At 44.4% G+C, this 11853-nt stretch overlaps 1 long non-coding RNA gene across 1 annotated transcript; it reads left to right on the top strand.

Moving 5' to 3' along the window:
• The first annotated feature begins 209 nt into the window (after positions 1-209).
• LOC115900293 lies at positions 210-4916 on the top strand. The gene is made up of 3 exons (XR_004059950.1): positions 210-341; positions 4006-4090; positions 4749-4916. It is a non-coding gene; the product is annotated as an uncharacterized LOC115900293 (long non-coding RNA).
• The last annotated feature ends 6937 nt before the right edge of the window (positions 4917-11853 follow it).

Raw genomic sequence — 11853 nt, 5'->3', positions numbered from 1 at the left:
GTGCGCCCCATTGTAAGGCATTTCTCAGCTCCACATCTTTCACTTTAATTTAATTAAAACCCATAAGGAGATGTAACTCCAAGCAATGTTTGCCAGTGTGGAACATTTGAAAATGACACAACAATCTAACAACAGAGGACACCCTGTGTCAAAATAATAGCATAGAAACATTTTACTGATGTAACATGCTATTTGTAATGCCTATTTGTGGGGAAAGTATAATCTGATTTTTAAATGAAAAATTACACACATACACATACACACACAAGCCTGGAAAACTAAAAATATACAATTAAATGTTAACAGTGTTTTTTTCTGGATGGTGAAGGGATGGCTAATGGGTGAGTTTTTTTGTTCTCTTTTTGCTTAACTGTATTTTCTACTTCACTATAATTAGCCTATATTTGTTGTATAATTGTTTAAAAGATATTCTTTACAGTACAATAATATCCTTCATCTACATTTTTTCACTCTCTTTCATAAATACGCATTGTATTTGATATCACAGTAACACAGGAATAAGGCCAGAACAGTATATATTCTTGTGCTTTATTTTGTAGATGATGAAAGGGAGGCTCAGGGAGTTGTCATTCCTGCCCATGGTCACCCAGCCTGTGGCTGGAGGAGCTGAAGTCAGGCCAGGACTACTGATGCCTGGTTCAGGACTTGCCATGGCACCACGCTCCTTTGGGTAGAATTCTCACCCTCCAAACCCTCAGCTCACTGGCTCCAACAGCCACCCCTTAGACAAATTCCACTTGAAAGAAACAGCAGTTTCCTAATTTCTCTAATATTGACAAGACATCTGAAAACACATCTGACTGTTTCACTGCCCTGCCTAGAACCTTCAGGGGCTCCTCCTGACTCCAGGGCAGGGGTTCTCAACTTTGGACATTCCAAGCTGGATAATTCTTTGTTGTTGGGGGCAGTCCTGTGCATTGTAAGATGTTAGCAAGATCTCTGGCCTCTTTCCACTTGGTCCTTACCTACACACCCAACTGCATCAGCCAAAAATGTCTGATGCATTTTCTGATGCAATGTCTCTAGACAAAATCTCACCATATTGGAACCAGCCAAAACTCTTGGGGCTTCCACCCTAGCCTGTGGTTACTCCCACAGCATCTTCCCCAGGCCCTGTCTCACATCTGTTTGCTATATTTCTCCTTGACCCTCCAGCCCCCGTGCCAGCACTTCACAAAGTGTGTGGAAATCACCCAATATCTTCTCTGTCTCCTCAACAGAGTGTGAGCTCTTGAGAGCAGGGACTGTGTAATTCTCAGCTTCGAATCCCTCATGGCCTGGTCAGGGGACACTGTATCTACTGTAAATCCTTCACAGATACCTGGGCTGGAAGGAAGGAGCAAAGAAGGAAAGGAAAGAGGGAAGGAGAGACAGTTACTTAATGTGGTACGGTAATTTAAGGATATTTTCATGATCTAGTGATCTAGTTTCATATATTTCTTTTGAAAGGTGTGTTTATGCATGGCCAAGTCTTTTTTTCTTTGAATTACAAGGGGTCTATTAAAGGGAGCCACAGCCAGATTTGTCTCCACCAACCAGGGAAATGAAGAGAGTGGATGATCCCGTAGCAGCCGCAGCAGCAGCAGCAGCAGTGGCCATGGCAATGTAACAGTTAATAACAGTGTACTTCCCAGGCCCCTCCCTCTTGGAGCCTGTTTCCAAACTTTAAAATGAGAATAAAAAAAAAATGCCCATTTTCGAGTTATTAAACTGGCACATGTGGCTCACCCAGGACAGTCCTGGGTATGTAAAACGTTCAGCCCAGGTTAATTGAGTCCAAGTCAAAATCTGAACACTAACGCCTGTCCAGTAGCCCTGAAAAATGGGCCATCATCTAACCAGCTAACCAGCCACTGAGGGATTGCATTTCTGCATTTCTCTACCCAAAGGCAGAAGCAAAGGAGGCAAATACATCCAGCGTCCTTCCAGAAAGGAGCTGCCAGGTCCTTTTCTCTTATTGCTTTATTTTGCTACAACCCTTAGTGGCTGCTTTTCTTGAATTGACATCTTTAATATCTCAGGGGTGTTTCGTTATTTTCTACCTGTTTCTTCCCTTGGTTATTCTTTGGTTCATTCAGGGCTTTCTCCCAGGTGACTGGATCCTTCCTGTCCCGGGGTGTGTTGGGTTGACTTGGGCCATGGGGTGGCTGAAGCTATGTGTCAGGAACAAGATCTCCCACAGTGGCACCACATAGGTGGCATTTCATTTTGGAACCCACTGCTACTCCTCTGATTCTAGGGTTTGGTTCTGAGGAAGTGGCAGTAATGGTAGCAGCCTTATATAAAAGCCCCTCCGTCCAGCAGGGTGTCAGTGACACCTTTGGGTTCCTTTCCCTCTGGGAATGCTGCCACTGCTGCTGCCGTGGGTCTGAAATCGCCAGCGTGGAATCCAAAGACATAAACATGAAATTTCCTGACTGTAACACTGCAGGATGCTCTTGAGGAGACTGGCCCAGAAAAAAATATACAAGGTTTCAGCATCTGAAAAAGCTGTGCTTCCTCTGAATGAGGGGTTTGTTTTTGTCCTGTGGACAGGAAGGCTCTGGCAACTATTTTCCTCATTTCTTATGCTGCTAGGTAACTTAGAGTCAAAATCAAGTGCCGCCTCTCTGCACGTGAGCCATACCATTTGGTATGCATTCCTGTGAGGTCATCTAACCATTATTTTCCTATTCATGTTCTGCTTCCATTTCTCAGTGTTTTTTGTTGTTATTATTCTGAACAAAATCTGCTTATGTGAAGTTCACAGAATCGTTTCTCAACAATCAGCAGCCTGGGAAATGAGCATCCCTCTGCCCCACTGTCTCCACGCCATAGTTGAAGGTTGCAGGATTCAGCAGCCCAAACAGCTAGGATTGCTTGTGCTGTGTTTTCTATGTTCGTTTAAAATCCTGCCTGTGGTTTATTTTCTTTCAGTCCCAAGTGGGGCTGTGCTAGTTTTCATAGCACTTTACAGGGCTCAACACCAGGTGGTAAAGAATTCAAGTGGATCCATGGGCCAGGTACATTTCTGTTAAGACAAATGGTTTTTAAAGGAAATTATGTGAGTCTTCTCATAGCCCTTTCTTAAGGCCCTCCCTCCCTTTCCTCCTTCCTTCCTTCCCTTCTTCCTTCCTTTCCTTCCATCCTCTGCTAATTTTGGGGCAGAGAACTGAGATCCCACTAATAATGAGCAGTTGTTGAAATTCTGGGAAACGCTGGGGATTGCACACTGCTTTATCTTCTAGAAGCCCCCAGGAGGCTGCTTGTATTCATTCTCATTTCCTGTTCTTACCCTATTTTTGGCATCTTCCTCTTTTTGCTTCTGAGACCCTCCTTCTCTGGTTTGGGGTTACCTTTGGGGTTCCCAGACCTTGACCATACTCTAGCCTGGGTACTTCCCAGGACTAAACTCCACTGTTCTTCCCTACCTGGGCTATTTCAATTGTCACTACCCTTATGCAAATCAGCCTAACAAAGATGGTTCTCGGTGTTACATTTGCCCACTTTTTTTCCTAATGGTGACCTGATTACTCTAGGTTCCTCTCTGCTGTTGTCCCTCTGGCTACCATAGACTCTAAACACTCTCCATTCATTGATGCCATAAGTGATTAATCTCTGGCTCATTTCCTCCCATCTCCCTCAGAGTGTGTGCAGTACCCATTCATCAAGATGCCCAGATAACTGAAGCAATCCACCTTCATTCGGGCCATGCTCTGGGCTGTGACGCCAGCCTGGCGATCTGCGGTGCTCAATGTGATTACTTTTTCTTAGTGAATCCCTGGGGCTCTTCAGCCTCCTGCAGAACCACATCACCTTGAATGGCTTTTCTATAAATGCCTCCCCTTCCTCAACCCATTAAGTCCTTCTATGGATTTTAATCTTAGGCTGGCTTTAGCAATACAGACAGTCCTGACTTACATTTTTTGACATTACAATGGTGCAAAAACAATATGCATTCAGTAGAAATTGTACTTTAAATTTTGACTTTTCATCTTTTCCCAGGCTAGCAATATGTGGCACGGTACCCTCTCTTGATGCTGGGCAGTGGTGGCAAGCACAGTCCCCAGTTAGCCATGCGATCATCAGAGTAAATGACCAATACTGTGTTCTACAATGTACTGTATTCAATAAATTATATGAGATATTCAACACTTTCTTATAAAATAAGCTTTGTGTTACATGACTTTGCCCAACTGTGGGCTAATGGAAGTGTTCTGAGCATGTTTAAGATAGGCTAGGCTAAGCTATGATGTTCAGTAGGTTAGATGTACTAAATGCATTTTCTACTTAGAGTGTTTTCAACTTGTGATGGGTTTATCATGAGGTGACCCCATGGTAAGTGGAAGAGCATCTGTAGTCTTACCATGACCCTGAGAGGAATTGTTGTCACTGAAGAACCAGGCAGACAGGATGGGCTTAAACTGTGGTTTTAGGGAGTTGAGTTGGCTATTAGAAAGAAAATTTTTCTCTGAAGCTTGGAGAAACTGAAATATACTACTAACAAGGGTGGTGGTATATTTTTATGAAAACTCTAGGGAAAGGGGATAGAGCAGGTCTCTTTTGAGAGACTGCCATTAGAGAATTGAATGGCCTCTTCCCTGCCTTCCCCAACACAAGGAAAATTCTTAGAACTGGAATAGAGCTGAGCAATCATCTATTTCAATCTCCCTCTCAATGCCAATCTTGGGATATCTTTACCTATCATGTATCCTTCCTAATTATCCATGTATTCACTCATTTCACAGATATGTGTGACTCAGGACACCATGTTGTCAGATCTTCACTATCCTAAGCACAATGTAACAACCCATAATGGCTAAGTAATGTTCCGGTAACATGGAGGAATGAAAAAGTTGTGTAAATGGCATCAAGATTGTTTTAAGATTATCAAGCTAATAGAAGCAATAAACATCACCAGTTGTCTTAGGATTTATTCTGCAAGGGAGGATTTGCACTTAAAGGGACATAATCTCTTCCAACTAATACCAATTAACAATAGTAATGAAACAAACAGGCATAATTTCTACCACCAGAAAACTCTCACATGTGTAGTTTTTAAAATGTACACTATGCAGTAAAAGATACGAAATCAAGTATTAGACTAGGCATGTAAAATGAGAAATATTTTTCTCCAGAGACCCAGAGAACTTGAGGTAGTCATTGTCCTCGAAGCCCTTTGCACATCAAGATATGCAAGTTCAATTGCTTCACTTGGAATTCAAGTCTTCCAAAATATGGTCCCAGCTTTATCTGCTACTAAAGATCTGCATTCAACCTTTCAATGTCCTTAACACTGATATGATTATGATGTCTCACCTCTATCCTACATAAATATAAAAGAGCATCAAAAGCACAGTCAACAAAAATGACACTAGACAAATGGGACTATGTTGAACTGAATAGCTTCTGCACAGCATCTGCACAGCAAAGGTAACAATCAACAGTGTGAAGAGACGGCCTGGTGAATTGGAGAAAATATTTGCAAACTATTAATGTGACAAAGGACTAATATCCAGAATGTACGAGGAACTCAAACAACCCAACAGTTGAAAAAAAAAAAAACCCATATAATCCCATTAAAAAGTGAGCAAAGGACATGAATAGACATTTCTCAAAAGAAGACATACAAATGGCCAACAGGTATATGAAAAATGCCGAACATCACTAATCATCAGGGAAATGCAAATTGAAATCCACAATGAGACATTTTTTTTACCCCTGTTAGAATGGCTGCTATTAAAAAGACAAAAAAAAAAAAAAAAAAAACAAAAACAAACAAACAAAAAAAACCGTAACAGATGCTGGCAAGGATCTGTTGGTGAGAATGTAAATTAGTACAGCTATTATGGAAAACAGTATGTAGATTTCTCAAAAAACTAACAATAGAACTACCATGTGACCCAGCAATCCCACTATGGGGTATTTATCTAAAAGAAAGGAATTCAGTACATCACAGGCATACCTGTGCTCTCAGTTTATGACAGCACTATTCACAGTAGCAAACAGAGGTGATCAACCTAAGTGTCCATCAATGGACAAATGGATTAAAACTGTGATATAAATACATAAATAGAATACTATTTGGCCATAAAAAAGGAATAAAATCATATCATTTGTAGCAACATGGATGGAACTGGAAGTCATTATGTTAAGTGAAATAAGCCTGTCAGAGAAAGACAAATATTGCACGTTCTCACTCATATATGGAAGCTAAAAGAAGTTGATCTTATGGAGGTAGAGAGGAGAATGATAGATACCAGATGCTGGGAAGGTATGCTGGTGGGGAAGGGGATTAAGAGAGCTTAGTTGATGGGTACATATAGTTAGATAGGAGGAATAAGTTCTAATGTTCTATACCACAGTGCGGTGACTACAGTCGGTAGCAATGTATTATATATTTCAAAATAGCCAGAAGAGAGGACTTGAAATGTTCCCAGCGCATAAAAATGATAAATACTTGAGGTGATGTCTACCCTAAATACCCTGATTTGATCATTCCACATTCCATGCATGTAACAAAATATCATGTGTACTTCATAAATATGTACAAATACGTGTATCAATTGAAAAAAAGAAAAAAAAAACATAAATGTAAGGAAGTCCAAATGTGTTCTGATTTGGCCACAGTGTTTTCTTGACACGTTTTTAAAACATCACATAATAAATTTATAAACAAAATATTTTGTTAAATGAGCATTGTCCCCTGTAACCCTCCACTTGGTCCAGTCTGATTTCTATCCCAAGCTCAAGACTTTGTGAACTCTTGAGCTTTCTTCATGCCTAGAATCTCTCTTTCTGTCTCTCTCTTTTTCTACTCTGGAAATATACCTCCTAACTTTTACTTAATGCCTTGATCAATTTCCAGACCAGCATCCACCACCAAGACCCTTCCCCAACAAGGATGCCTCCATTGATTACTCCTACAGGGAAAGCTCTGTGATCTCCTGGAGAAAGAAGTGTACACATCTCTTAATAACACACCAATGGCTGGGCGTGGTGGCTCACGCCTGTAATCCCAGCACTTTGGGAGGCCGAGGTGGGTGGATCACCAGGTCAGGAGTTCGAGACCAGCCTGACCAACGTGGTGGAACCCCGTCTCTACTAAAAATACAAAAATTAGCTGGGCGTGGTGGTGGGCAACTGTAATCCCAGCTACTCAGGAGGCTGAGGCCGGAGAATCACTTGAACCTGGGAATTGGAGGTTGCAGTGAGTCGAGATCATGCCATTGCACTCCAGCCTGGGAGACAGTGCGAGGTTCTGTCTCATAAAATAATAATAGTAATAATAATACTAATAACATATCACTTTGTGACATACCTCATGTTGTTACTTCATGCTTGAATTTCATTTCTTAAGTGTTCCTGTGCTGTTTTTCCAATGAGCCTGTGGGTTTTTGAGGGCAGGACTTAGGTCTTACGTTTCTGAGTCTCTCCTCTTGGTGCTGCCAGATACATAAACAACACTCACATTCCTACAATGCCTATTTCTTAAGTTAGTACTTCCCAATTTGAGGAACAAAGTGATTCGTGTTAGAAGAAAAAATTATCTGAATCTTTGAGATTACACCCCACTTTTGAAATATTGCACCAAAAGTTGGTGATTACTTGGGTGCCAGTGGAATGGCAAATTAAAATGCATAATCAAGTACTGATTAACATTAAAGTGAAAATACAAAAATTAAACGTCTCAAAAACTATTAGACCCTCAACAATATATTTTCAACCCTTTCTTCCACCTGCTCCCCACCACTCCCTTCCATTGTAATCCAACTTTGAGAGACACTGAGCTAAGTCTTGAGAGCTATTATTAAAATATCAAAATAACTCACCTGTGAATGCCTTAGTTCTAGTAGTCTCATTAGATCAGTCAGCCATCCCTTAGTGGTGCACCAGGAGAGGAGACACAGGTCAGTTGCATTTTTATGGCAATGAGAGGCAGGTTGGAAAAGTTTAGAGCTTTAGATCCTAACTGCTTCTAGTACAGCTTCTGCAGGTCAAGCTTTTCTGCATCAGGTCAAGAATCAGCAGGAAAACCATCAAGCATGGTGGGAGTTTTCAGAAAGAGGAGGTGGTTACTGATACCAGATGCTGCAGACAAGCAACATAAACACGAGAAATTGGACGTACTCTGCAAGGCACTGCCTGTCAGGAGAGCAGCATCAAGAAAATGGGAAGAAGAAATGGAGCAAGATAGCAGCAGCAGATTGGGCATTAAGTAGGAGGTGAGAAAATAGGGATAGTGAGTAGAAGGGAAGGGCAGAAGTTGAAGAGGGACAGAGATGAAAGAAAGTCTTTGCTTATTCAGTTTTTGGGCAGGAAGATGAGCATATGTGTCACTGAAATGACTGAAGATTCTAGAGAAGTGGTGGAAGTGATGGAACGAGGGTCGCCAGGTGGGGCTGAACCAAGGGTACAGAAGGAATTAGCCACAGGCAGGAGGAGGGAAATTCTCTGAGAAGCAGGTAAAGAGGCCTCTTACTGTACCTGGCAGAAACCAATTTAAATCTATTAAAAACATACACACACACACAAACACAAACAAACAACAACAACAACAACAACAACAAAATGAGCATGGCTGGGCCCCAGGACCACCTGGACCCAGGACTTTTCTCTTCACATCTGTTTCACTCCAATCTCAGCCCCCGCAGGTCCTAGTTTCTTCAGCTTGGTGGAGAAACAAGGCTGCCATCAATTCCCAAATGTTTATCTTCACAGGTACAGCCATGGGAGAAAGGCTGCACTAACCTTCTTGGCCTCAAATCAAAAATTCTAGAGAAAGGCTGTCACTTGTCCATCTTGAGTATGTATTTATTTGCTTGTTTGTAGATTTTAATTGGACATTCATTACTTTCAATTTTCCAGCTTTATTTTTTCAAATAAATTTTATTGTGCCTATTTGATTACTACATAAGGTTATGGGATGCATTTGATAGTAAAATCATTACTATAGTAAAGAAAAGTAACATTTCTTTCATCTTGAGTATTTTAGGAGCCCAATCATGGGTCAATGAATTCTGGCTAATTCTGGCTGTGGACAGGAGGTCCTATGTAAGCACATGTCAGCATCCATGGATGCCCCACAAATGGAGTGGAAGGAGAGGCAGTTTTCATTGAAGAGGGAGGGTATGGTCAACAGATAGGTATCCATCCATAAATTTAGTCTGGAGGTGGAGAGTTCAGAAAATCTGAGAGGTTCATATCTTAAGTATTTTTTTGTTTGGTTGGTTGGTTTTGGTTGTTGTTGCTATTGGTGAAGTTAGGGTCTCCCAAGAATTAGGGGATAGATGATGATTCGGGCTACAAAAGGTTTGGAACTCTATCATGTGAAATGAGAACACCAACATAAGGACTGGGCAATGTTGAGAAGCAGCAGAGGGTAGAAGGTGTAACTGTGTCACAGGATCAACCCAGACTTATTTACGTAATGAATGTTATTGATGGCTATCTCTAGTATCACCCAGCATCCTGGACATAGTAGCGTGAAAACATAGTTGGGTTGATCCAAGTTTGGAGAGTGGAAATATAGGTGTTTTGGGCATGGCAGTGGGAACAAAGGAGCTGAGGTGGGAGGAAGGGCTGAAGTAGGGAGGATCTACCTGCAGAAGGAGACTGTGAGATGACTAGCACAGGGAAGAGGACAGAGAGCTTGGGAAGCAATCAGGAAATGGTGACAAAAGCTGTTGTGTCTCAGTGGTACCTCTTATGATGCCCAAGGGAGATGACCCCTCAGGCAGAATGAGCACACCCTGGTGTGCTCAGGGAAGTTCCATGAAATTATCAATGGCACCTCTTTCTGTTATTGAGAGATGCCCAAGTTGGATGCTGAATCATGTGGTCTGTTCACCCAATGCCAGGTCTGAAGCGACCGAGGAAAATGACCTCTCGGGATGTCAACGTTGTGTGCTGCAGCCCCAGACCCACTGGCTGGAAGGAGCAACCCTGGCTTTCCACCTGCTTGTTCCTACCTCTTGTTTCTACCAAGGGAAATGGAGACTCCTTCAAAGTCTCCAGCACCTGCAGATTTGGAGTCTGAAGAGAAACGGTCAGAGACAGAAATAAAGCTACCCTGGCTTGGCCTGCCAGCTGACTGCAGGGAGAACCCACATACACTTGAGGCAGAAGGGAATGGCAATGGGCATGAAAATACTGCCCATATCCAAACTGTGTTTCCTGAAGCCATCCGATACACCCAGAGTGCCTCAGGGCAGGAAGTCCCAGAAACCACATGCAATTTCTGACCACACACTTCAGCTTTTCTTGGCATGAAAAAGGCGAGGGCCATGCCTGAATGGTTTTTGTATCTCCCACAGCGAAGACCAATGTCTTGCCCACAGTAGATGCTCAATACATACTTACATGATCAATGGGATGTCCTTTTCAGGGCAGATTAGAATAGTCCTGTCTCGGGACAGGTGTCTCAGTTGGTGGCCTTCAACCTAGCTTGTAGACCTAACTGTGCAAGAATAGACCACAGGAAATGGGGCAGCTGAGGATGGGGGAGCAGGTTGGAAGGAGTTGGGGTGGAATTTTTTCCTGACCCCAGCTGGTGATCAGCTTATCCTCTAAAGCAGAAGGATTAATAACCAGGGTAATTTTATCCCAGTCAGAATGTAACTACAGATGTGGGCTTATTGGGTGAAACAGCTAATCCCTTCTCCATTTGGCTCACTTGTGAAATACGATGAAATACGATGCCTGGGGCTATCAAAGCACGGTTTCCTCCTGGGCCTGCTGCTGCGTGCAGCCCCACTCTCGTGGGCGAGAGGACAGCTGTCTGTGGACAGTCGTTTGGGCTCCTGCCTATTGGATGGACTGACTCCGCCACTGACTGAGGGTGGAGCGGAAGGGAAGAGGCGTGTGTGTGTGTGTGTGTGTGTGTGTGTGTGTGTCTGTGGACTCGGGGAGGGGAGGGTGGAGTTGAAGGAAAATGTCAGGTGTTGGAGCGGGCGGGTGCACGGAGACCCTGGAGGAATAGAGGACTCTTGGAAAAAATCTAAGATTCATTGCAACCCCAAGTCCCGAAGGCCAGAGGGATGGGGAGGCAACAGGAGGAGGGCGTGAGACTCAGGGGGCGCACCTGGGTTTACACGTGGCCGAGATCGGAGCCAGCAGGCCTCGGGTGCTGGCCTCGAGAATTTGTAGCACGATCATAGGGGAGGCTCTAAAGCCAGGAGAACTCAATTAATCAAAGAGCTGCTGCTGATGGAGCAAAGATGAAAGCGTTTCCAGGCGAGCCAGTGAAACGCTTGGAGGTTTTCCCCGGGCAACCACCCTGGGGCGAGTAACAGGAGATGCGGTGGGTGCTGAGGTCTGGGAGTCCAGTGCCGCACCGGGAGGGAGGTACGCAGCGAGACTCGTGGGGCTTGAGGAGGGGCAGAGGGAACCCTGAGCCATCCCGAGCCCCAGCGCAGAGAACTCGAGAAGGGGCGTGGCTCCTGAGCTGTCCGGAGGCCTAGCGCGGGGAATCCGGAAGGGGCGTGGCCCCCTGAGCGGTCCGGAGGCCGAACGCGGGGAATCGCGAAGGGGCGTGGCCCTCTCCGAGCTGGCGCCTGGGAGGCTCCCACCTGCCAGCTGTTGCACATGGCCGCCGGCCCCCATCCTCCGCTTCCCCGGGCGGGTCTCTTCGCCCAGTCTCCAGCCGGGCGTGGCCAGCCTTGCTGCTCATTCCCCGGGGTTGGCCGGGTGGTAGCCTCCCGCACGTCCCCGACTCCCCGACGCCTCTCCGCGGGGTGCGCCTGGGGCACTGCAAGCCTGGATCACTTACACCGAACGTCCCCGGCCCGGGCTCTCCGTTCCCCGCTTCTTCTTCGCCCCTCCCGTCTTTTCCGTCCCAGGCTGATGAAGCAG

This window comes from Rhinopithecus roxellana, chromosome 11 (genome assembly GCF_007565055.1).
Source record: "Rhinopithecus roxellana isolate Shanxi Qingling chromosome 11, ASM756505v1, whole genome shotgun sequence".
NCBI lineage: Eukaryota > Metazoa > Chordata > Mammalia > Primates > Cercopithecidae > Rhinopithecus > Rhinopithecus roxellana.
Note: the sequence above shows the minus strand (reverse complement) of the source record. Positions and strands in the feature narration are given on the sequence as shown.